Source organism: Canis aureus, chromosome 20, assembly GCF_053574225.1.
Source record: "Canis aureus isolate CA01 chromosome 20, VMU_Caureus_v.1.0, whole genome shotgun sequence".
In the NCBI taxonomy this organism is placed as follows: domain Eukaryota; kingdom Metazoa; phylum Chordata; class Mammalia; order Carnivora; family Canidae; genus Canis; species Canis aureus.
The window spans coordinates 28777017-28804197 of record NC_135630.1 but is presented as its reverse complement, the minus strand read 5'-3'; the positions used below and the strand labels follow the sequence as shown (position 1 = coordinate 28804197).

At 47.2% G+C, this 27181-nt stretch overlaps 1 long non-coding RNA gene across 1 annotated transcript in view; it reads left to right on the top strand.

Annotated features, from left to right (window-relative positions):
* LOC144291612 (uncharacterized) overlaps window positions 1-27181 on the top strand; it is a 63049-nt gene that overhangs the window by 19659 nt on the left and 16209 nt on the right. The window contains exons 2-3 of the long non-coding RNA XR_013358957.1: window positions 11223-11448; window positions 26047-26267. This is a non-coding gene — a long non-coding RNA (uncharacterized LOC144291612). The remainder of the gene's footprint in view (window positions 1-11222; window positions 11449-26046; window positions 26268-27181) is intronic.

Genomic DNA, 27181 nt, shown 5'->3' with positions numbered 1-27181 from the left:
AGCCTACACTGGGCTCTGCACTGATTCATGTCCCAGAGCCAGTATTTCAAGCTCCTTTCCCATCTGGGGGAGGGTGGACTCTTTAGTTGCTGTCCCATCAAGGCTGATATAGTGAGGAATGGGCTCCCCAAAAAACACTAGGGTCCTACCACCTGGAGGAGAGGAGTGGACATGGGAAGGCCCAAACCAGTCCACTCCTATGTGGTCTCCATTTCCAGCATTCTCTTCTTATCAGTCGTGCACACAGCTGCTTAACCAATCTTCCTTCATTGCCACTTCCATCTTGTGATTCTCCTTAAACATGCCTTTGGAGGGATGAGGAGGGGCTAGATGTCCTTGGGGAGGACTTGAGCACCACTCACTACTCTCCCAGCTGCTCACACTTGTCCACGTCTCTCCTACCCCTCCTTGCCAGTTTCCACTCTGAATCCCTTTGGCAAAGCTGGTGGTTGCTGCTTCGCCTTCCCTCTTCTCTTTCCCCACAGCCCAGCTCAGAGCAGATGGTTCTTTGGGACTGTTTGGGATTTTACTCTGCCCAGACCTGAGTCCTATGTCTGAGAGCCCTCATAATGGCATTGGCAGTGGACTGGGACATTTTATCTTTCCTTCTGGGTTTGCTTTTTCTTCTTGATTTTGAGTTGTAACCTTGCTTGCTCCATCTCTCCCAAAATGCTAAGTCCACTCCTTTGGGGCCGTCAACTTTTTCTGGGGCACATATCACATCTTATCCCATCGCCTGCCTCTCCCTTTCCTCCTTGTCACTGTCCTATCACCCCACTGGTACCAGGAAGATGGCCCCATAATTGTGTTAAAGTGAATTTCTGTACAATGAGGTTGCTGAAGTGCTCAAAAACACGAGGTGTCATTGCATGATGAAAAATCAGGCAGCTATTACATTCCTGAGTGTAAGGAATTGTTAACGACATGGATAAAGGTCATGGAATGTTACATGAAAAAAGGAGGACCTTACACAAAATACATACACAGAAGACTTGAAAAAAAAACCCCACAATATTAATACTAGTTGTTTTTGAATGGAAGAATTTTGTGTGATTTATATTTTCTTTATACTTTTCTGCATTTTCAAATTTCCTCTGAGAATTATATATTACTTCCATTCTAACGCTTGTATTATTTTTATAATGAGAACAAAAGTCTTTAAAAACTATTTAAAAGTAACAGTGAGGGTGACAGAACATGAGAGACTCCTAACTCTGGGAAACGAACAAGGGGTGGTGGAAAGGGAGGTGGGTGGAGGGTTGGGGTGACTGGGTGACGGGCACTGAGGGGAGCACTTGACGGGATGAGCACTGAGTGTTATGCCATATGTTGGCAAATTGAGCTCCAATTTTTTTTTAAATAAGAATAAAAAAAGAAAAGTAACAGAATCATTTGTATTCTGAGGTGATGCTGCCCAGCTTGATGGAACATGGATATGATTCAATTTTTCCCCCTTTAGACAAGTGTTTTATTATTTCATGGGAAGGTAAAGGTAGTTGTTTTATTATTTTATGGGAAGGTAAAGGTAGTTGTAATTTAAAATAGCAACATCAACATACATTTCCCCTCCTGATTATTGTATTCTATCAGAGAAACAGAGGCAGATTTCTCGGGGTAACTGCTGGAATTGACCTTGCCTTCATTCAAAGAATGTTCCTTAATTCCGATAAAATATGCACTCCTTCCCTGGTCCTGGGACTAATCTGACCCTGGCACTGTCATTTAACCTTTCTCATCTGCAAAATGGGAATGATGTGATATCTTCCTGGCCAGGCTATCCTTTTTTTTTTTTTTTTTTTTTTTTTACCTGGGGGAGCTGCCCCACCCACTGCCAGGTGCACAGCTCAGTGGGAGCTGTTTATCCTGTGAGGTCCCTGTTCCCTAGTGGCCCCACTCCATCCCAGGCACAGGATGACATCAGGAGGAACACTACACTGGCGGTGGCCAGGTCTCCAGCCCTGGAGTCAGCTGCCGCAGTAACTACCGCAGCTCCCAGTCTGCACAGGCCTGGATGCTCCCGGGGGCGGCGGCGGGGGGTGGGGGGGTGCTGATCTGCACAGCTTGGGGGGGGGCGCCCAGCTGCAGGAGGGTCCTCGCTGTCCTGTGCCCTCCCCGCTTCCGCCTGTCCCGGGGGGAGCGCCGGATCCTGGGCTGTGGCTGCTGGGCGCCCTGGGCTCTGGGGCCTGTGCTGCTGGAATCTGCTCCCTCCACCTAGAGCCGCTGCCTGAGCTGCTCCCGAGGCCCTGCCTGGCGCGTGCTCCAGCCCTTTATCAAGCTTGCCTGCGGGTGTGGGGTACTCTCCCCAGCCCCCCCCCCCCCCGGACGCACCTCCTCTATTAGTGACCCCGGGAACCTGGAGGCTCCACTGCCCCTCCTGGGATCCTGCCCAAGTTCCCTGCTAAGTGCCTTTCCATCCGGGAAGAATCTGGTGCAGATTTTTAAAATTCCTGCCTCTCCGGGACTGGGCTTTCCTGTCCCGGAGGCTTTCACTGCCAGGATTTAGCTGGCTCCTCGCAGAGGCCCCTCCCAACTTGATCCTTTTTTCTTTTTTTCTTTTTTTAAAATCGGAGTTTAATTTGCCAACATCTAGCATAACTTCCAGTGCTCATCCCGCCAAGTGCCCCCTCAGTGCCCATGGCCAGGCTATCCCGATGTGGCATGCTTCATCAGGTCCTAGAATACATGTGGGCTCAACTATGATGCACTTTTTCTGTGATTACCTTCAGGCAGGCCCCAAAGACATAGAGCTCACCAGGGCCTTTGCTGTTCCTCTTGCTCTTTCTTTTTTTTTTTTAAGATTTCATTTATTTATTCATGAGAGAGAGAGAGACAGAGACAGAGACAGAGAGAGAGAGACAGTGACACAGTCAGAGGGAGAAGCAGGCTCCATGCAGGGGGCCCAATGTGGAACTTGATCCCAGGACTCCAGAATCTTGCCCTGGGCTGAAGGCAGGAGCCAGATGGCTGAGCCACCCAGGTGTCCTCTTGCTTTTGTAGGGCTCCCCCAACAGGGCAGTTGCCACACTTGGGGGTTAAAGCGCTCAAATACTCTTAGTCTTGAATGTCACAAGGTCTGAAGACGTCTGATAAGGGACCAAAGGAGAAAAGTCAGAGCAAGGGAAAAGGAAAGAGATAAGAGACAGATATGCATGAGAAAGAAAAAAAATGGCAATTGCATAACTCTAAAAGACAGTATAAATGCATGTTTTTCTCTTTTCCTTTCTTAACTGATTTAAAAAGCAATTGTATAAAATAATATGTTTATAATGTAGAGTGTGTAACGTATAGAAAAATATAGATTGCCAAGAACAGCACAAAGGAAGTGGGTGGAAGGAAAGCCACACTGGGCTAAGGAAATGACTACAGATAGTAAAGTAATAATTATAACAATGTATTGTTGGGGCTATAACATTAATAGATGTAATATATATGACAATAATGCCAGAGAAAGAGGGAAAGAGAATAGAGCTACATAGGTGTATCAGTTCTATGTATCATTGGAATTAAACTTAAAATTTTGATAACTTAAAATACACGTAGTAAACCCTACTAAACCCTACTAAAAGAGAAAAAGTGAAAAAAAAAGAAAACCAAAGAAGTTAAATGTTACATCAGAAGATGCTCTTTAATACAAAAGAAAGCAGTAAAAGAGGAACAGAGGAACAAAAAATACATGAGACATATAGAAAACAAAAAGTAAAATAGTAGATGTCAATCCAGGTATATCAATAATAACATTAAATGTCAGTGTATTAAACAACCCAATCAAAATGCAGAGATTTTTAGATGGATAAAAACCATGATCAATCATATGCTATCTACAGGAGACACATTTTAGATTTAAGGATGCAAATAGACTGAAAGTTAAAGGATAGAAAGAGATATATTATGCAAACACTGACCATAAGAAAGCTGGAATGGCCATACTGATATCAGACAAAATAGACTGTACAACAACAAAAAATTTACTAGAGACAGAAAGGGACATTTTATGGTGATAAAAGGGATAATTCATTAGGATGGTATAAAATTATAAACACATGAATCTAACAAAAGAGAAACAAAATGTAGGCGGCAAAAAGTGACAGAAATGAAAAGAGAAATTCAATAATAACAGTTGGACACTTTTAATAGTGGGTTGAACAAGACACAAGATTTACAAGGGTACAGAAGACTTGAACAGTGCTGCAAACCAAGTAGACCTAACAGACCTCTATCAAACACTCCACCCAACAATAGAATATATATTCTTCTCAAGTACACATGAAACTTCTCTAGTCTCCAGGATAGGCAATAGGCCATAAAGAAACTTCAATATATTTAAAAGGATAGAAAAAAATATAAAGTATGGTCTCTAATTATAATAGGATGAAATTAGCAATCAATATCAGGAAAAAAAGAAACACAGTTCTGAAAAACCAGTGGATCAAAGAGGCAATCAAAAGGGAAACTAGAAAATACCTAGAGATGAATGAAAATGAAGATACAACATATCAAAATTTATGAGCTGCAGCAAGAGTGGTGCTTAGAGGAAAATTTATAGCTGTAAATGCCTGTGTTAAAAAAGAAGAAAGACTTTAAATCAATAACCTAATCTTCCACATTAAGACACTGAAAAAAGAAGAGTAATCTAACACAAAGTAAACAGAAGGAAATAAATAACAAAGATTAAAATGGAGATTAAGAAATAGAGAATAGAAAAACAACAGAGAAATTTGAATAAACCGAAAGCTGGTTCTTTGAACAAACAAAAGTGACAATTCTTTAGCTGGCTTAACCAAGGAGAAAAGAGAGAAGACAATTACTAGAATCAGAAATGAAAGAGTGCACGTTCACAACATTACCAACAGAGAAAAGCTAAAGTCCAGGTGACCTCACTAGGGAATTCTACCAGACACTGAAAAAATCAATACCAAACCTTCACAAACTTTTCCAGAAAGTAGAAAAGAAGGAAACAAGTGTGAACTCATTTGGAAGGCACTATTACCCTGATACCAAAACCAGACAGCGACATCATAAGAAAACTAAAGATCAGTATCTCTTATAAACATGGATGCCAATATCCTCAGCAAAATGCTAGAAAACTGAATCCAACAACATGTAGAAGAATATACACCTTGGTCAAGGGGGATTTATTCCAGGAAGGAAGGGTTGGTTCAGCATGTGAAAATCAATTACTGCAATAGGCCATACCAATAGAATAAAAAATAAAAACAGCATGATCACTTCAATAGATATAGAGAAAGCATCTGACAAAATCTAACACTCTTTCATCATAAAAAGACTCAGTAAACTAGGAATAACATGGAATTTCTTCAACCTGAAATGGAGTATTTTTAAAAACACCATAGCTAATATCATATTTAATGTTTAAAGATTGGATGCTTTCTCCCTAAGATCATGGATAAGATAAAGAAGTCTCTGCTTTTGCCACTTCTATTCAATGCTATACTGGAGGTTCTATCCAGGGTAACTGGACACGGAAAAAAAAGCATCCAGGTTTGAAAAGAGTTCTAAAAAATTAGGATGTCCAACATATAAACTTTTACAAGAACTAATAAATGAGTTTAACAAGGTTTAGAACAGAAGGTCAAAATAAAAGATCACTTGTATTTCTATACAATTGCAACAAACGTTCCAAAAATGAAATTATGACATCAACTTCATTTACCATAGCATCAAAAGGAATAAAATATTTTGAATTAAATTTAATAAAATAAATAAATAAAACTTATACTCTTAAAACTAAAACACTGAAAGAAAGAAGATCTAAATAAACAAAAACTTCTCATGTTTATGGATCAGAAGACAGTACCGTTAAGATGCCAATACTTTTCCATTGTTCAACACAATTCCTGTCAGAATACTGGCTGTTTTCTTTGTTGAAATTGACAGGCTGATTCTACAATTCACATGTAATTACAAGGAGTACCAAATAGCTAAAACAATTTTTGAGAAAGAAGAACAGAATACAAGGACTTACACTTCCCACCTTCAAAACTTAACTACAGAGCAATGGTAATGAAGACAGTGTGGTACTGGCAGAAGGATAGACACACAGATCAATCAAACAGGATTGAGAGTCCAGAAATAAACCTATCCACCTATGGCCAACTGATTTTTGACGGGGTGCCAAGGCCATTCAATGGGGGGAAACTTGTGTGTTCAAAAAACGGTGCTAAAACAAATAGCACATGCAAAAAACCAAGTGGACCCTTACCACAGACTTTGTGTAAAAACTCAAAAATCCATTTTTATAACTCAAAATGGATCATAGATCTAAATGTAAGAGCTAAAGCCATAAAACTGTTAGAATAAAATATGCAGATAAATCTTCATAACTCTATCACTTCAGGACTTGACAAAGGATTCTTAGCTATGCTAGTAAAAACATGATCAACAGAAGAAAAAAAAACACATAAGTTAGATTTCACAAAATCTAAATACTTTTGTGCTTTAAAGTCACCATCAAGAAAGTGAAAAGACAACTTACAGAATGGGAGAATATATTTGCAAGTCATACATCTGATAAGAGATTTGTATCTGAGTACATGAAGAACTCTTACAACTCAATAATACAATGACCAATAATCCAAGTAAAAACTGGGCAAAGGATCTGAACACACAGCTCCCCAAGGAAGATATACAAATGACCAATGAGCACACAAAGAGATGCTTAACAGCATTAGCCATCAGGGAAATGCAAATCAAAGCCACAATGAGATGCCACTTCACATGCACTGGGATGGCCAGAATAAAAGGCCAGATAATAAATGCTGACAAGGATGTGGAGAAATAGGAACCTGCGTACGCTGCTGGTATAAAATGGTGCAGTCACTTTGGAACAAAATCTGGCAGTTCTTCAGATGATTAAACATAGTTGCCATATGACCCAGCAATTCCACTCCTAGCTATGTGTCTGAGAGAAATGATAACATGTTATCATACAAAACCATGCACATGAATGTTTGTACTTACATTATTCATAATGGCCAAAAGATAGAAACAACTCATTTGTCCATCAACTGATAAATAAAGAAAATGTAGCCTATTACACAAAGGAATATTTTTCTGTCATAATAAGAGGTTAAGTACTGATACATGAGTGAACCTGAAAATATGCTTAGCAAAAAAGCCAGTCACAACTGACCACATATTACATGATTCCATATGATAAAGAAGTCCAGAATATTTCATTTATGTTAGAAAAATAAAGTTGTAGAAAAAAACAGTCTAGAAGGACCTACACCAAGCAGTAGTTAATTTTAGAAGGAGGGACTGAGAGGGGAGTTTATGCTTTTTCTAAATCAGTTGATTTTTTTTTTGCAAGCATGCTTGCATTTTTTTTTCTTTGTCTCTTGTTTTTGTAATCAGGGAAAAACCCCAATAAAGGTATTTTCACAAAAACAAACTAATAAGACAGACCTGATTAGTATTTGTGACTTCCAAATATTTGATGAGACATTATGTGTAAACAAGGATTGTTACCGTAGATCCAGCCAACTTGGAATGGCCACCTCTGCCATTGTCTCCTCCAGGACAAGGCTACAGGTCCTTCCACTTGGCACATGTGGCCCTAAGAGGCCACCCAGCCTCCCTGAAGTCTCATTTTCCATGACTTCCCCAGTGTTTCTTCTTTCATACATCCCCGATAGGCACCATCCCAGTGAAATTGTCGTTCTTCTCACCACTTTTTCGAAACCAAACCAGTCACGGCCACCAATGACCTCCAAGTTGGCCACTGAACTTCTCTGTGCCCCTCTCTACTTCTCTATGCTTGGCAGTTTGGCTCCACCCCTGTTCTTGGAATGCTTTCTTCTCTTGGCTTCTGGACACCTGCTGGTTCTCCTTCCCTCTCTTTGGCTGCCCCTTCTCAGCTGTCCTCCTGCTCTGCACAGTCTGGGGTGTTAGTGTGCTGGGCTCTGACCTGGCCTCATCTTTCTCTCCCTTATCTCAGCTACTCCTTGGGGACCTCATCTGGGTCCCGCTACCCTCTGTCTTGGAAGGATACTAAAGTGGTTTTCCTTCCCTTGTTTCATGTGGAAGGGAAGAAAGAGGTAGAAGTGGAGATTCAGAGAGAAGATTCTCCAAAGATAAGCAAGCTGGCAGAACTGGATTTTCATCTCCTCCCAACTAGATAAAACTGGGCAAGGGGAAAGGAGGGGGGGAGGTGAATCAGGCGTGGGTGAGGGACAGAGGGGCAGAGGAACAGGTGCAAGGCCTCTGGTGTCTTCTTATCAGGGCACTAATCTCATCATGAGGGCCCTACCAGTGTGTCTCCTTTTAACCCTAATTACTTCTGTCAAAATCCTATTCCAAAATAGTCACATTGGGGTTTCAACATCTGAGTTTTGGGAGGACCCAAACATTTAATCTGGAAAGGATGGCCTCAGCGCTGAGTGTTCCTCACCAGAAAGCTTGTTTGTTCTCTCTCTCTCTCTCTCTCTCTTTCTCCCTTCACACTCATCCCAACCCCGTAAAATGTGAAGACAAGGAGAGGGGGACAACAGATTGGGAAAAGTCTACACATCAGGAAGAGAGCTCTGGCTGAAAGCCTACAGCTTGGGCATCGGCCTCCAGAACTGTATAATGGATGCTTAAGCCGCCCAGTCTGTGGTATTGGGCTGTGGTACCCAAGCTAAGAGTGTCTCTGCTCCTCTCTGCTGCTCTGCTTGCTCCTTTTTCTCTCCTTCCCTCTCCTATTCACACATGGCTGTCCTCAGAATGGTCCAGAAGATGGTTCAGGATGGCTAATCAGTGCTCCAGCTCCTCCCCTGCCAAAAGGCACATTCTCTGAGTCTCTGGTTAAATCCTGCAAGGGGAGTCTGCTCAGTTGGGTTCAGCTGGTCCTGGTCTGTGGCCTTGCCAGCTGGGGGTGTAAGCCTCTGGACAGCCCACCCCGTTCCAGCCCAAGCAGGCAGGCCCTCTGGTGCTATTCCTGGGCCGAAGTCTAGCACCCACTGAGCATGGCAGGGAGGGCACTGTGAGCACCAAAACCTGTAGGAAGCAGGAGGGATGGGTGCTCCCAGAGGGAGCTCACTGATTGTGTGGGGCGGGGGGTAGGGGGGAGGACGGGACGATGGGAGCAATGAACACCTGGGATTGTTTGTTCTGCAGCCATTATTCACGTACATGCATTTACCTAACCTCCACTGCAGTCAGGAGGCAGGCAGCAGTGCCAATTTACAGGAAGGAATGGGGTTCTCTCCCAGGCACTAGACCAGAGCTGAGTGGGGCTAGGAGGTGGCCCTGCGGGAGCTCTGCCTCTAAGGGGGACCTGCCCATTCAGGCCCCGCTCACATTCCCAGATGTGTGCAAGGCCTGGACTCGCTCTGAAGTGAGCCCAGGTGAGTGCCCAGGTAACCCAGCCAACCCCTGGACTGGCAGCCTGGGCTGAGAGGCAACCCTCCTCCAGGCCCTTACTTGCAGTGTGAAGGCCACGGAGGGGGTTGATGACTCTGTCTGCCAGTCAGTCTTGTCCATCAAGCTCTTTGAAGTAAACATGCCCCTCCAGGCTTCGATTTGGATGCAAACACCTGGTGTGGGTTACATGCGTAGCCATTATCAGCAGCGACAACTTGGTGTGACTTCTTTATCAGATCTTCTTTTCCCTAGACTGAGAATTGTACTAGAGAATAGACCTTCCAGAGGATTTGAAGGGAGAGGAAGACCTCTGACAGTCTCAGCATAGGGAAATAATCTGAGATAACCATCTCCGTGTTTAGGTTATATTGTGCTCACTCTGGAGCGAGCTGTGGGGTTCCAGTGGTGGCTTCACCTCCTCCTGGTGTGTGAACAAGGCCTTGGCCTTCCTGCCCCTCAATTCCTTAGTAAGAAGCCTGATGAGCAGCAGTACCCTGTGTGTGTGAAGTGCTCAATTATAAGAACAGCAACATGACAACCAGTATCTATACATTGATTTGCAGATTACAAAGCCATTTTGCATGATTTCCTTTGAGTCACCAACAGCTCTGGCAGTTTGCACTTCCATTTTACAGATGAAAGAACTAAGACTCAGAGGGATTAAGAGCTTGGTTTTACTGAGGAGTCAAGCCCAGCCTTTTTGATTCCACATCTGCAGGCCTGAAAGACCTCAGGTTTTGCGTGTAGCTGGACTTTGTGTCAAGTACTGGTTCTTGACGAAATGATGTGGCCTCTTGGAGCTTCAGGTTCCTCCCTGCTGAATGGGGATGCAGAGCTGCAGGCAGATGTCTGCAGTGGCGGTCATTATTGTCATTACCCAGCCGCCCGGGGCCGACTGGCCCAATGGGCTTCTCTGCTATTGCTGTAGATGTCTGAGCTTAGCCTGTCTGTCTACAGAACAATAGCAGAGACTTTGAAGGCTCAGAGTGGGTCAACAAAAGATAAAACGCAGCTCCAGCCTATTATGTCAGCTTCAGATACCAACATTGGCAAAGTTTTCTATGCTTGTGGGGGGAAAGCATTGGAACTCCTGCCAAGAGCAAAAACTGATTTGCCCACATGCAGTCCAGCCCTCTGATCTGTCCCTGGAGACAAAATAAGGAAACTACCTCTTTGATCCAAAACTATTTTTATCTGCTTCTGAGCAGTGCTTATGGTGCATTATGCGTTTTGCAGAGAACGTTGCTATCAGCAGTAGAGCTAACCATTACCCTGGCCCTTCCTGCAAACAGACCTCTTTTGTCTTCTTTGGCAGTGCTGGTGTGGCCAGGCTTGGGTCACATGCTGATGCAGCTGAGAGATGGTGTCTCCATGCCTCAGCTAGTTGGTGTTGACCAGATGGTGAAGGAGGCAAAGTTGTCTTCAATGCATCTTATCCCAAGGGGTGTGTGCTGTGGAGTGAGGAAGGCCTGAGTGGATGCCAGGCCTACTCTTGGGCTCTTTTCTCCTGCCCTCCCACCCCCAGCCTGGCATACAGCTTTTCGTCTCTGTGTTGCACCCCCTTCCTCTTCTGTCAGGATGCAATTGGATGCTGGCTCATGGGCTTCAGTTAACCCACAGTTTTGGGTAAAGACAATGCTGCATCAGCCCGGCCTGCCCCCTTTTCTGGGGAGGGGGATTCAGACAGAAGGGACACACATTTTGCTGGGCTTTCAGCATCACTAGGAGTAGAGGGAGCCACAGGGAGGAAGGAGGGGATTTATGTCTGGGGGAAGCCTGCTAGTAAAAGCCCACAGGTGGAAATCAGCACAGCACTGTAATGCTAGAGATGTTGCACAAACTCTTTGTCTTTCTCCCAGAAGTGGCTGCTTTCCTTGTACCCTGCCTCCAGTGCACAGAAGCAGATACAGCCTGGAACCAAGAGTGATGGTGGATTTTGTATCAGCCATGGGTGCCCAGACATTTGGGTACCAGTGTCTGTGAGGGAGCTGATGCTACCATTTCAATCCACAGACTGAAGCAACTTGCCCTCCTCAAGACGGGTGGGCCTCATCCAATCAATTGAAGACCTGAATATACAAAAAGGTAAACGCTTTCTGCCTGACACAAAAAGCTGGGTCATCAGATCTTTTCTGCCTCTGGTCTCAAACTGAAATATTGGCTCTTTCTGGGTCTTGAGCCTGTTGGCATTTGGACCAGAGCTGTACCATCAACTCTTCTGGCTCTCTAGCTGACTTCAGATCTTGGGACGTACCAGTCTCCATAATCACCAATGGACCACTTCCTTATAATAAATCTCTTTATCCACTCCTCCCACCCCCGCCCATGCTATTGACTCTTTTTCTGGAGAACACTGACTAATATACCAAGTGTCAAAATTTGGCTTTTCCAAAATATGCCCTAGAACACATAGTAGAGACATAGTCTTGAAAGCCTAGGTTTTTAATGGTAAGAGCCTGGCTTTTTGAAAGGGAAGAACTCAGCACATACACTTTAGTAGCATATAGACAGTGTTGGGAACCTTGCATGGGGATTGCCCATCGTGAGCGGTTGTGTTTTGGTGGGAGGAAGATGACCAGAGGCTGTAGATGGAGCCTAGTGAGTGGGGGTCCCTGAGAAGGGCCATTGCTTTGTCCCCTCCAATGTCTGAGCTACAAGGGAGAGTTTTGTTGATAGATTGCATTGGGTTGTTGTGTGAGGGGGTCAAGGGCTGAGTGAACATCAGCTTGACCCTTCCTGAGGACAAGAGGGCAAGAACCTGAATTGAATGAATATTTACCCAATGTTCAAATCAAATTTGCACACTCCACAATTTTTTTCTAGGGTCAAGAGAGTTGTGCCTGCAAATGTTGACTTTTGCAGTTCTTATGTAAAAATCAATTAGCTTATAAAATTCCTGTTAGTTCCTCTTGATGCCTCCATCCTTTATCCGGAGTTATGCCAGTGGAGCTGGACCATACAAGCCTGCCATCCTTTAAAAATGTGTAAGAGTATTTTTGTTAGGGTGCTTATGATCACAAGCAACAGAAAAAGTGGTTTCAAACCAGTTGAAACAATAGAGAGATTCTGACTAACTCGAATAAGAATTCCAGATAGGATCAGGCTTCAGGTGAGGCTTGCTCCAGTGGCTTAGTGGTGTGATGAGCTCCATTTCTTCACACTGCCTTCTACAATGTTAGATTAACTATTGAGTGCTTCATGTCAGATACCCAGATGGCAGGCTGTAGCTTCTTGAGCAACTTGACTCTTCTCTCATGTCCCGCCTGAAGGGGCCTTTGTTCATAGCCATTGTAGTTACTTGCCAGGACCAACAGAGGCAGTGCCCCATCTCCAGACCAATGATTGGATGTAGGAATGTTCTTGGCCTAGAATGCCAGCTCTGTTCGTGAAGTGTAAGATCCCTGCATGGTGTGGTGGGATCAGGAGGTTGCAAAGGGCAAGGGCATATGAGGAGGCAACAATATGGGTCCTTTACAAAGGGGATCTTGCATTTTCATGTTTTGTTACATTTCATCTTTGCTACCATCTTCTCACAGTTTTCCTACCAATTGGTAAGGAATCTTTCATCTGAGCAGAAATTGCTAGTTTCTAACCAGCCAAGTAGGGATTGGTAGGTCTGTCTCTACCTTGGTTGGGGCAGGCTGTGAATCGTGCATCCTGGCCACACCCACCCTGGTCTTACTGTGCTCACCTGTGAAATGAATCAGTGGTCTTTGCTTTGTGAAGTCCTTGTGAGGATAAAGCAGTGTGTCTCCCAGTGTGTATCCTGCCTCATGCTGAGGAGGTGGTGAATGGACATGCTCTTAGGATGCACTATCAGTTCATGTAAATACCCATTGAAGCTGCTCCCTCCAAAGTGCTTTGGAGGTATTGGGTATATAGACAGATGGCCGATCCAAAGAGTAAAGGGGAGGAGGAGGCACCAGTGGTACGAGGCTATCAGCCAGGACTCTGTGAATTTTAGGAGGAGTGAGGGCCCCAGAGTCATTTGGTAACCCCCTCTGCCATTCCTGATGTGAACTTGTTGACACATCAACAACTCACCATCCCACCGAGTAGGAATTATTGAAAGTGGCCATGGTCCTTTGTGGTCACTCCTGGCCTGGTGTGGCCATGGGGCCTGAGGCTGACGATGTCCCGCTTGCTGAAGGAGGGGAGCTCTGCAGTGCCCAGTCCAGGGCTGGCTTTGGAGTCACTTCTGGGTGAGCCCTCAGTGCAAATGCATCCTGGAAGCTGCAGGGCCCTTGGATGCTCATAGCTATGTGGTGTGGCAACCTCAGCCCCCCGCCACCCCAAAGATGGGTCTGGGGTTGGGAGTGGAGAGTTCTGGCTCTGCTATGAGGTCTTGACCAAAATGTTTAAGGTTACCTGACCTCTGTTTCCTCAGCCATTGATCTCAGGGTGAAAAGCGATGCTTTGGGGCCTTTGGGCAGAGCCCCACAGGTGGGAAGTGATCCTGTAATGAGACATTAATATGGGACTGTCCCAGCAGTTCTTGGTTCAGACTCCAAAATACTAGGGACATGTGGATGGTAGATATCCCATCTACTGTGAAAGTGGGGGCCACCTACATGGCAGAGGGGGCTCACGGACTCAGTGGGAGGCCCTTCCTGACCTTGGCCCTCCTGCTCAGCCTCCCTACTAGAGGCCCAGCTCAGTCTTGGGCCTATTTCCTCTGCCCATAGGTACCCTGCAGTCCAGGTATATGTGCAGCTGGGCTTTTCTCCTCAGCTGGAAGAACGTCATCTCCCCCGCCCCTCCCCACCCCTCCCCCCATCACCCGCCCCTTCCTGGATGAATGGCTCCCGAAGTTGGCCAAAATGGTTCTTCTGACTTTTGTCTCTAACTGGCAAGGCTGCTGTCTGCCCTGGCTCAGGTTACCATAGCTTCATTCTGCCACCTGCTCAGGACAAAAGCCCCAGGGTTGTCCTGGCCTCCTCCCTTTCTCTTTCATATCACTTACATTGAAGTAGAAAAAAATATTGAAAATCCATTTAGCTTGATCTTGGAATATGTCCTGACTGTGATCCCTTGCACTATTTTCATTTCCTCTTCTGGGTCCCAAAGTTCACCTGGATTATTGTGCTGACCCCCACTTGCCCTCCACATCCACACCCTCTCCTCCCCCAAACTGTCTGCTCTTAACACCAGCCGCAGTGATCCTTTCAAAACAGAAGACTTAAGATGCCACTCCTCTGCTCTGGCTTCTCCCCTCTCTCCCTGAGGCCCAGTGTGATCTGGCCTCCCGTTAACCTGGTTGAAGTCATCACTTACCACTTTCCTCTGCCCAGTTTGTCCTGTCTACATTGGCCTTCTTGTTCTTTGAATAAATGCCAGGGCTTTATTTTGCCCCATTCCCCTGCCCAGAATGCTTTCCCTCCTTGCTCCACTCTTTCCTTTCCCTCAAGGCCTTGCTTGAGCCTCATCTTCTGCCTGAATGCCCTCCCCTCCCAAGCCCTACACTTAAAGTTGCAGCACCCTTACCCCTGTACCCTCACTCCCTACCCTGCTCTCTGTCTTTTCCTCCCCCCACATAAGTAGTGTTCTATCACCATGCCATCTGCTACACTATTGTATTTCTTTCTGTCTCTTCTCCTTAAAGGACAGCCCCACAAAGGCAGAGATTCTTCTCTGTTCTGTTCCCTCTGGCCTCAGAACAGTGCTTGGCACATAGTAAATGCTCAATAAATATTTGGTGAAGGAATGAGCACCCCCTTGATTTTATTAAGGGACTGAGCTTGAAGGTGCCAGGAGAGAGGATTTCTTTGGGGAGAACTGCTAGAGTGCTAGAAGGGAAGGGGTGGGTGCTCCCTATCTCCTCAGCAGTCAGGAGGCGCTTTAGGAAGACCTCTGGGCAGCTGATATGAATTTCTGGGGGCAGGAGGGACAGGGGCACCAAGTGGGAAGGAGGCTGACTTGGGGTGGATGGCAGGCAGGTCACATGGCATGTTGTGTTTCCTGAGGACCAGAGGTGCCTGTGCCTGCGACAGCAGGCCAGCAGAGGTGGGACAAGATCCTAGGGGTAGGAGGGCTGGGCTAATGGGGAGCTAGGTGGTCAGCCAGAGCAGGTCTTTCTGGTTAGGGAACTGGGATCAGCTATGCCTGGAGGTAGGTCTGCAAGGACCTCAGTGGCTCCCATGGGAACATCACTCTAGCAAGGTGGGACCCTGACATTCACAGTTCCTGCACAGAGAGGACATCTGCAGGGGGATCCTGCCCCCACCCACTGAGCTCCCAGAGGGAGAAGAGGTACTCCTCATCCAAGCATGGGTTCTCTAACTGTGATGTGAGATGGGGCACATTAATGGTGGAAGCAACCCTGTTTTGGACTAAAAGTGACAGGAAGACATTTTATTTTATGAGCGAGATCAGGAGTCTTGTAGGAGCTGTGTGGGATTTCATCTGGGGAGCAGAGCGTGGGGCAGGAGAATCAGATCTGAGGTTGGATTTAAAGGTGTTGCTTCTGTGACCCATGGAGTCCGTCTTCTTTTTGGTTCTGTTTATAGCTGAGGTCAAATTTCTGCATCTCCCTAAAGTAATACCTTAGAACACCTATTGAGAACATCCCAAAGGACAGTGAGCTGGCTATATAGGAAATTGAAGACTTCAATGGCACAAGGGTCATTGTGTGCTAAGCAGATCACTTCCAGAGAGGAGCAGAGGAAGGTGCCTCATTATCCCCCAAGCAAGTGAGAGATAGGGTTGAAAGGACACAAACTGGAGTCTAACTTTGGTTGGTGTATCAATCAGGACCAACCAGGTCAAGCTGCAGTAACAAACATCCCCAAAGCTCATAGGCTTAGCATCATGGTGCTTATTCTCCATCCGTGTTATTGCACACAAGGGCTGGTGGATCTTTCTGCTCACACGGTCACTGAGTGACCTTCCGTCAGCTTCTGTGTGCTTCTGCTATTGCCTTAGCTGAGGAAGGAGGATTCAGAGAATTGTGGCCCCAAAAGCCTTCTCCTGGGAATGACATAGCCCACAGTTGTCCCCATATCATTGTCCAAAGCAAACTGTGTGACCACACCTTTGAAGAGGGGCATGGAGGTAGGCATAGAGATGGAATTTTACCATGTCCTTGAGAGGCAGGGACCCAGAAATACTGCGACCAGCACTAGTGACCAGCACTGCTGGGAGGGACCCTGCCCAGAGAGGGGTGGGGCCAGATGGAAATGTGCTCCCTTCCACCAACAGTGGGATGAAGGGTGTGTATCTAACTCCAAGGAGGGTTGTCTTGAAAGAGATTCTGGGGGGAATCCCAGCAGTGGGGTGGGCCCTTAAAGACAAGGTGAGAGCAGGAACTGAGAGCAGCAAATCCAGGAGGACATTGCCCATGTCATTGATCCCGGTGAGGGGATTTACCTGGATGAGAGCTCAGGGTTCTGATATCAAACTGGATTCAATTGGAATTATGGGGTTATTAGCTGAGGTTGGACCTTCTGTTATCCTGGAGAGGCTGAGAAACTACAGGACATGGCTGAGGGTCCCTGCTGTGGGCAGGGGCAGGGTACAAACTTGAGGTATGGCTTGAAGGTGGAGCAGGAGCAGGAGCATGAATGGTTTCATCTAAAATGGGGGAAGCACCACCCACGTGTGACCCACCTCTCAGGGTGTCCTGGCCCAAGTGACACTGTGTGAGAGTGAGGAGGGGCTTCAACACTGTATGCTAGATATGTGGTCAGGGCTGCAGGTGGCTTTTATGAGGCACACTCTCGGGTTGGGGGGAACAAGCCTGTCTCCCACTCCAGCTTCATGTTCCTGAGATGCTTGGGCTTCCTGCCCTCCCTTTCCTCTTCCTCTGTGCACAGGCCCTGCCCTGGGGCTCACTTGCCTACTAAAGGTCAGACATTCTCATGCCTACAGGGGGGGACATGGAGACAGGGTGGGGGGCAGTTGAGATGTGAGGGTAGCCCAGGAGGGAGCGAGATAGGGAAGGGACAGGGGCTAGAGCTGCTCATGCTGGTGCGGTGTCTGCTGCAGGGGCTTGTGTGAACATCAGGGAACCAGCTGGGAGGCGCCCCTGGACCTCCTGCGGCATTTCTCCTGGGCCAGCTGCTTTTCTGTGTACAGATCCCTACCCTCAGGGGTTAGGTTCCAGTGAGGAGGGCAGATGGTAAACAACTGCCAGAGGGTGATTTGGGCAAAGCAGGAGCAGGGAAAGACTGGGAGGACCATATAGATCAGAGATAGGAGGAGGATTTGAGCCTTGACCCCAAGGTGTGAGAGGGTAGAGAGGACAGCAGGGCGCTGCCTGTCAGGTGGAGGAGCAGGGTTGTAGCCAGGGTGTTCTGGGAACTCCAGGAGCTACTGCAGCATGGGGGGATGGGACCTGCTCCTGGGGTCCTGATATTGGGTGCCATCTTGTGTGAAGCAGGTTTTGAGCAGAGGGTGATAGGACTTGATGTAGATTTTAATAGGTTCATTCCAATTTTGAGTCTAGAATACTCCTGAGGTGGGCAAGGGTGAGGGAGTGCAAGTGGGGAGGCTCTGCAATCCTGCAGCAGAGGTCATGGTGGCCTGGACCAGCTAGCTGGGTAGCAGGGATGGTGAGAAATGGCTGCATTCTGGATATAATTTGAGGGTTGAACCAAGAGGATTTGCTCAGTGGGGAGGATGAGAAAAAGGCTGAGAATAAATCCAAGGTTTCTGGCCTGAGTGGATGAAAGGATGGAAGTGGCACTTAGCAGGAAGGCTGGGATGGGAAAGGGTTTCAGGGACAGGTGGCCGAGAGTGGTTCTGGCTTACTCACAGTAAGCTTGAGATGATCGCTTGGCCTCTGAGTCACCACCTGTAGTAAGTGGTTGTGTATCTGAGCCCTTGCTTTTAGGGGAGAGATCTGTTGCATGGTCTGAGGCTGGAAGTTCTCACTGTGTCAGCAGTATTTAAAAACCTGGCAAGGGAAGAATCCCCGAGAGAGTGAGTGCAGATGGGAGGAGACACATTCCAGACCCAGAGCTCTGGGCCTCTGCCACTGAGGGGCTGGAAGAGGAACTGAGAGCAGCAAGGGAGCCTAAGAAGCAACCTGGAGCCGGTGGCAGACAGGTGGGGGGCTGGCTCAGGCCCAGGAGAAGGAGTGTCATTCCTCGTGAGGGGGATTTGTGCCCCTGCTGCCCTGAAGGGCTGGATAAACCCCTGGTCAGGGTAAGACCCTGGGTTGAAGCAGGACTCCCTAGGCTTGCAGTGATGGGGGCAGAGTGAGTAGACCCTGCAGGCCTGGCTTGTTCTGCTGTGTGGCCAGGCCGCTGAGGTTGAGCTGTCCTTTGAGGTGGCTCTGGGCTGGGAAAAGCGTACCAGGGGCTGGAGGACTATAGTCGAGGGCTCTGGGAGGAGACTGCGCTGGCAAAGGCCTGCCTCTGGTCCAGGCATAAGTCCACTGCTTTTCCATCAGGGAGAGACTGTTGTCACTGGTTTACAGATGAAGAAACTGAGGCTGGGAGGCTGTGTTTCTTGATGTAGGTCACACTGCCAAGTGCTGGCTTGGGCTCCAAGGCCAGGGATCTTCTCCTTGCTGGCCACCTGTCTCCTTAGAAAGGCTTTATGAAAACAAGCTTGCAAAGTGAGTTGCAGAAGGTTGCATGTGGTCTGAGGCCATTTAGGTCAGGTTTAAAATATGCAAAACAGTGCTCAATGTCACTTAAGGACATGATGCATATACTGGCAGTGGGATGATAAACTCCAGTGCAGGAGAGTGGTTAGAGAGAGGGGTTCACTCGAGTGCACCTTGTGACCTTTTGTATTCCAAGCTGGATGGTGCAGATGGGCACTGCTGTGCTATTCTTCATGCTTTTCCTATGTCTGATCTGGGTCTGAGTCAATGAAGGGAGGCTGACTGCTGGCCCTCCTGTGACCTGCCTCCTCAGTAGCCTGGCCAGAGACCAGGACCCCAGGAGAAGGACCTGAGGGCCTGATGGGAGGGTTGGGCACCCTCAGAATTGCCTTTATCATGGTTCAGGGGCATATGTCACCTTGTTCATGCCTTCTCTGTCCATAGGGCCACTGTCCCTTCTCCACAGAGGCCTTGCCTTCCCTTCTTGGCACTAGAGAGAGATCCAGCAAAACCTCCCTACGGTGGGTCCCCTCCCTTTTGAGATTCCTGGTGCTCTTTTATCCCCCCAAGTGGGCTGGGTACCTGTGTGTGCCAGCACTGCCCCCCTTGTGGGACCTGCTGTGTGCTTGTCAGGCTGTGTTATAGGGACCTTGTGCTGCACTGAAGCTGGCTCAGCATGACTCATGGGAGTCTTTAGAAGTTTTGTGAGCTGGGCATCAAAGTGTTGGTAGCTTCAAATAGACCATGTGGGGATACTTAAATCAGTTGGTGCTCCACAACAGGGCCCTTCCTCCTTCACTCTAGAGAGCTGGCAGTTGACATTTACCAGCACGGCTCTGCTGAGCACCCACAGTGAAACTTGAACTCGCCTGGGTGTGTCACCGGGCTTGGGCCTCAGAGTACATCCACCTGCTCCCACTCTCTCAGCTGTCCTTCAGGGCTCCAGGCCTGCTGACGGTAGTGCATGCTGTGTGGGGCTGCTCTTCTGCCCCACTATGCTGCCACACTCAGAGTATGCGTAGGGGCTGCTGGTAGAAGGAGCTGGGCCCCTGCGTCTCACACACCAGGTTTGACTCAGGCTGTGCCCGTGCCAGTCTGGAGAAGTGACAGCCTTTGGAGCTTCAGTCAGCTTCTCCCTGGTCATACGATGTGGATGCCACCTAGACATGACATCCACTGCTGGAAGGCATGTGCAGATCCGGGAGCAAGATGGTGTGCCGTCAGTGACAAACTCCGGTAGGGGGAAAGGTGTGGTTTGGAGCTTCTAGAAGAGCTACTTTGAGACATTTCCCTCCCTTCTCCATTGAATGCAACTGGCCTGCACATAGGTATGTCAAGTACATACCTTGTCAAGTACAGGGGCGCCCCCTTGCCCAACCTTGTCGTTGGTGGAAAGAACCACCTCCAAAATCAGCTTAAGGGTATGTGGGGGTGGGGGCAGATGTGCTCTCAGGGGTCCTAGCAGTGTCAGCCTAAAGAGCAAGCGCGTGGGTTGGGGGTAGTAAAGGCTGTGTGGGTGTTGCTCATGTGTGTGTCTGGGTGTGTAAGGGTCTCCTAGCCATGTGCGCATATGGATTTCCATGCAATTGAATTTGTTGGGTCTTGGCCCCACTTGCCAGTGGAGGGTAGAGACTGTGCCCATGATTGGGTTCAGTAGATCCTGAACCCAAAGCTGCCACTCTTTCTTGTCCAGTTCTTGCAGTAGTGTGGTGCTGGATACCCAGTGGGGGAACTCCACATTGGCTACTTTGCTGAGTGACTGTCTTTGGACTTCCATTATCGTGGACTAAATTGTGGCCCCCACTTGATATGTTGAAGCCCTAAACCTCAATGTGACTGTATCTGGAGATAGGGCATATGGGGCCTTGATCCTATAGGACTAGTGTCCTTATAACAAGAGGTAAAGACCCCAGCCTCTCTCTCTCTCTCTCTCTCTCTCTCTCTCGTGTGTGTGTGCACGTGCATGCACACAGGAAAGGTCATGTGAGGACACTGCAAGAAGCAGCCATCTGCAAGCCAGGAAGAGGGTCTTACCAGACAACCACCCTGATGGCACCTTGATCTCAGACTTCCAGCTTCCAAAACTGTGAGGAAATAACCTCTCTAAGCCACCTAGTCCGTAGTATTTGCTGTGGCAGCCAAGTGGACAATGACACCATTGGTTACTCTCTTTAACTGAGCACCATAGGCTTTATAGACATTATCCACACAAATTATTTATCTTTGCATGATTTATTACATGCATTATTTCACTTAGGTTTTCCTTGTTTTACAAATGAGATGCCTGAAGCACAGTGAGGTGGGTGACTTCCCCAGAGTCAGAGCTAGCAGAGCCAGAATTTAAGCAAAAGAGGGGAGTCACCTTGAAACCTGTGGTCCTGACACCATACCACATTTGGGTTCCCCACATGAAGCTCATTGGGTCTGATCCTCTTGGCCCCCCACCATCTTTACCACTGTGACCTGGCCCATGAATGGGGCCAGAGATTCTCTTTCCCGGGCACACTGGAAATTAGGCTCAGGACTAAACCTCAAGAAAGTGGGGCCAGTGCCAGACCCCTGGCCTTTTGATGGATGAAAAACATTTCAGGTTTTCCTGTAAAAATGTCTGTTGTGGAAAGATAAGGTAATTCTAGCATATGCAGCAGCAAATTCTTAACTAGTTCACACAAGAACGGTTATGCTTATTTTTAGCCTTAGGGCTGGGGACATCATGGCTCTAATCAGCAGCTGGGGTGATGCCAGCAGAGCAGTACCGCTCTATCCCAAAAGACAGTGTGGACAGGGGTCCTCTGCCAAGAGGTGCAACCCTAGGACTCACCCTTCTCTTCTCACCTGGTGCCGTGTGCCCTGGCTGCGGGAGCAATTGAAGAGCCCTGCAGAGAACCCAGGCCTCAGAACCCAAGGACCCTGAGCACTCCCAGACATGGAAGGGGCGCACACCCTCCTCTGAGTTTGGGTGTTGAGCATGACAGTGAATTCTGGGGCCTGACAGGGCCTTGCCTGCCCTGTGACCTTAGGCAGCTCCATTCATATATGCAATGGGAGGGGTGACATGAGCTTGGCATTTGGGGGCCATGGAGCCCTGTCTTACTGCCCGCTGGGGGGCTGTCCCCTGAATGGTCATAGATGGGGTGTGTGCTTCGGCAGCATTTTCACTTGTCCTCTGCACTGGTACTCTCTATGTGGAGCCCTCAGAGCTCTGCCTGCATGCCCTAACAAAGCTGGGGTAGTGGTGAAGATATCTCCTTTTTGGCTAGGGAAGTACCCCAACTTCCCATATCAGGTGCCTCAGGGGCCACCTAGCTGGAAGGGGGAGGTCAGATGGGGAGTTTACACTCAGTCCCTGGTCTGGCCCCCTTTGCAAGTGCTACCAGGTATGGCCTTTCCCTCTGCTCTGGACAGACTACACCTGTTCCCATCTCCTTTGCTACAATCGTTAGCCATGGTACCTTGCTCTCCACTCCAGATGGGGGAACCCTGAGGGCTGATGCTGACAGGCTGCCTCATCAACTGGACTCAGAGAAGAAAACAGCCTCCAATGACCTCCCTCCCCCTTCTAGCCCTGACATTCTGGGTTCTCTACCTCCAAAGGGCTGTGAGGGCCTGGCCCCAGCTCTGGGCTCATGTTTCTTTATCAGCTGGCTTTTCTGGCAGACCAATCACTCTTTTCTACTTCCAGGTCTGTCCAGTTAGAGGGAGTCTTGCCCCTGTTCGCAAAGCATCCTTCCTCCATTTTAAGGCTCGGGAAACTCAGGATCTTTTTTTCTCCCACATCAGCCACATTTATTGTCATTGTGGCCAGCTGTCCAGGATGCTGTTTACTTGTGTGTTCTCTGCCTGAGACCTTCCTCCCCAGTCACCCTTTAGCACTCAGAGTGCTCAAGAAGGAGGCATTAGCAATTTGGGTGGTTGCCCCTCTCTGACAGTGGGCTGTGTAGTCAGAGGGAGCTGGGGTTGCATCTCAGCTCAGATACTGATCAGCTGGGTGACAAAGCCTGTCACTTCACCTCTCTGGGCACCCATGTCCTTCTATGACAGATGGGTGACAGGGTCACTGTGAAATCTGGAAAGATACTTCGAAGTACCCTCTGGACATAGTGCTTGCTCACCGCAGGACTCCCTGAACAGAGGCTGCCTTCATTCAGGCCAAAACTGCAAAGCCGTTGTCAGGCTCAGATATGCTGGGGAAGTGGGCCATGTTTTGCTGCAGATAGCCGTCTCTTTGCTGTAGATAGCTGTTTCTCTGGTGGTGGGGGGATTTGCCTCCATGTCTCTGGATGACCCAGCTCAGTTTGGAACAGTGATGAAATCTTCAGGCCCCAGCCCAGACAGGGCCTTAGTCAGCACATCCCCTAAAGCCAGCACAACCCCACATTATGATACTTGGAAATCCATCTCTGAGAAAGTGCAAAATTCATTCACCCTTGGGGAGCTCTTGACAGTACTGAGTTACATTTTAGCCCATCCATGCAAGGGCCTGATGGGCTTCACAGGAAACCTCGGCCCACCCTGAATGTAGTCATGACAAACAGGAGAGGAAAGTGGATTGGAGATACCAGGAGCAGTGGCTCTGGCTCCTGGTGGGGAAGACGATAAATTAATTCTGCACTGATGTGGGAGAGACGATGCTCCAATTCCATGCAGTGCCTAGCCCTACTGCAGTCCATATGTGTAACATGTAATTGCATTGTATTGGCAAGAGAGTTGTGGCAGGGATTCATTACACTGCAGAGTGACTGTAAACATCCCTCACACCCTTTCTTGTCTGGTCTCTAGTGTTAGAGAAGATGCTGCGTCATTAGGCTCTGAGCTCAGCAGAGGAAGCACCAATAGTCAAGTCATGGCTCCACGGCCCTTTGTCCAGCAAGGGAACTTCCTATCTCTGAGCAGAAATCCACAGAGTGAGCATTAGGAGCTGAATGTATGTGTCCCCTATAGGTCAAATGTTGAAGCTTTAACCCCCTATGTGCTGGTATTTGGAGGTGGAGCCTTTGGGAAGTAATTATATTTAGATGAGGTCGGGGGTAGGGCTCCTGATGGATTATAAGAACAGAAACAGAGACCAGACCTTGCTCTCTGTCCACCATGTGAGGACACAGCAAAAAAGGTGGCCATCTGCAAGCCAGGAAGAGGGCCCTCACCAGAGACTGAATCAGCTGGTACCTGGCTTATTAGACTTTCCAGTTTCTAGAAAGGTGAGAAATAAATGTTTAAGTTGCCCAGTCTGTGGTATTTTGTTATAGCAGCCTGAACAAGTAAGAGTTCAACAAAATGCAGTCAGTGCCTGTAGGTGAAGTGGGCACTGTCCATGGGGACCAGAGGCCTGTTATCCTACAGCTGCCTGAGGTCCCATATATGTCACCTACCAGTCCCTACTGGACCATTAAGGACTATTCACCTTTTTTTTTTTAATTTTTATTTATTTATGATAGTCACAGAGAGAGAGAGACAGAGAGAGAGAGGCAGAGACACAGGCAGAGGGAGAAGCAGGCGCCATGCACCGGGAGCCCGATGTGGGATTTGATCCCGGGTCTCCAGGATCGCGCCCTGGGCCAAAGGCAGGCGCCAAACCGCTGCGCCACCCAGGGATCCCGACTATTCACCTTTTATTAAAGAGCTGTTTAATACGAGGGACCGGGATTCTTCCTACCTGTTTCTTGCATGGTGTTAGATATTTTTAGTGTTTTCCTCTGATCCTAAAGCAATAAGCACTCTTGAGGCAGGATTAAGATTTCTTTTTTTTTTTTTAATTTATTTATTCAAGAGAGAATACAGAGAGGCAGAGACATAGGCAGAGGGAGAAGCAGGCTCCCTGCGGGGAGCCTGATGTGGGACTCGATCCCAGGACCCTAGGATCACAACCTGAGCCAAAGGCAGATGCTCAACCACTGAGCAACTCAGGTTCCCAGGATTTCATGCTTTAAGGAAAGGGGAAGCTGAATGTGCAGTGGGTACCTACTATGTGGCAGTGACTGTCCCAAGCAGTGGGCAAAGTAAGCAAAAATCATCACCCTTGCAGATCTGCCTTCTGGCAGAGACCTACAATAAACCATGGACATGATAGAGTATGTTAGCAGGAGGTAATACTTGAACATATTAGAGCTGAGTTAGTTGAATTAGGAAGCCTGGAGTAGGTGAGGGCAGGAAGTGGGATGCAATTTGTATAAAGTGATCAGAGCAAGCCTCAATGACAAGGTGATGTTGAGCAAAGATTTGCAGGAGGTGAGGGAGTTAGCCGTGTGGATATCTGGGTGAAATATGTTCCAGAAAGAGGGAACAGCCATGCCAAAGCCCTCTAATAGGACATGCTGGAGTGCTGTGGGGAATAGGTGCTGGAGAACAGTGTGGGGAATAGGTGGCTGGTGTGGATGGAGCGAAGTGAATATGGGGGAAACAGGAGCTGGAAGTTAGAAGGACCATATCAGGAAGCGTCTCATAGGTCACTGAAGACTTGTGTTTTTACTCTGAAATGGGGGCCATGGGAGGGATGGAGCAGAAAAATGACATGACTAGACCTTTATTTTAAGAAGTTCATTGTGACTGTGGATGGAGGCAGAGGGTGCTGGTGGAATCCTTGGGAGGCTACTGAAGTAATCCCGATGATGGGATAGTGGTGGCTAACACCAGAGCAATAGCAATAGAGGGAAATGGTCAGATTCTAGATGCATTTTGAAGAGTGATCCACCGAGACTTCCTGATCAGTTAGTGGGCTGTGATGGAGCAGGTGAGGCACTGATGACCCTAAAGTATTTTACTTGAGTGATTAGAAGGTTGGATGAGGGTTAGGAAGGGGCAGGTCATGAAGTTGAGGGCAGAATTATGACTGAGTTTGAGATAACCAAGTGGGACTGTGGGAGGAACTTAGATTTTCCAAGTCTGTCTGTTATTCCATGATGATTATCTCTCATCCACTAGTTTTGGGAACTGGGCAATAGAAAGGGGCTTATACAGCAAATGTCACATTTGCTTTGGTATGGGAAAGCCAGAGCTTCCCCAATCTCAGAGGCTCTCTGTGAATACCCTGGGTGGGGCCAGCAGCTCCCACCATGGTGCTGTACAGCCCTCTGTGCAAAGATTCTGTTGACCTACTCTGTACAAATGCAATTGTTCATAGCACTCTCTCCCCTCAGACCATGTGGCTCCTGAAAACAGTATTGGATTCCTCATCTCTGGCTTCTCCTGAGCAGCTCTTGAGGTGACTGACCCATGGCAAATGACTCAGTAAATGACTCTTTGATGTCACCTAGAGAAGCACAGCCATCTGACCCCCAGTACAGGAAGCGAGGGTTTGAAGCGGCCCTCTATAAAGGAGAATAAATGATTGCAAAGTCTTTGGATTGTATTTCTGACGGTAGGTGTAGAATTAAATGTGAGCTATGGAGCCAGACAGCCTCTCAGGGACACCTGCCTTTCCTCTCTTTTACATTTGTTATTTTTTTTGTTTTTCTCTTTTTGCAAATTGCTCATTCATATTCTTTATTTTTTCTTCTATTGGATTGTCTTCCTTTTGCTTTTTGATCTGTAGGAATTCTTTATGTAAAATGGCTACTGGTCTTTTGTTAAATTGCAAATATCTACTCCCATGAAATACCCTATTGGATTTTAATAACAATTACATTGAACTGCTAGCATAATTTGGGGAGAATCAATATCTTTATGGTATTGATCTTCAGACCCATGAACATGGTCAGAATCTCCATTTGTTTCTGTTTGCTTTAACTTTTTTCAATGCTGTCTTAGAACTTCCTTTATAAAGGCAGGGCTACAATTGTGTAGATTGAGTATCTCAGTCTATGTAATGATGCTGGACGTGTGCAATGTATAAACTTCCTGGCTACTTAGGACAAACGTGTATAAGTATAGCACAACTCTTTTTTGACTTATTTCTAAGGATCTTATGGCTTTTGTTGCTATTAGAAGTATATCTTTCAGTAGTTATATTTTTAAATTTAACATTGCTGGTATATATATGTGTGTGTGTGTGTGTGTGTGTGTGTGTGTGTGTGTGTACATCTTGTATTCAGTAGACTTGCTGAACTGTTTTATTAGTTCTAATAGTTTGCAGATTTTCTTAGATTTTTCTTTGTGGACAACCATAATATCTGCAGATAATAAAATAAATATCTGTTTCATCTTTTCTAACCTCTAAAGTTTTTTAAGTGCAATGAATGAATAAAATTCAATGCTGTATTTAAAAACACAGAAAACTCTATATTAGGACAATTATGGAAATATGAATATGAAGTAGATATTACTTGATAATAT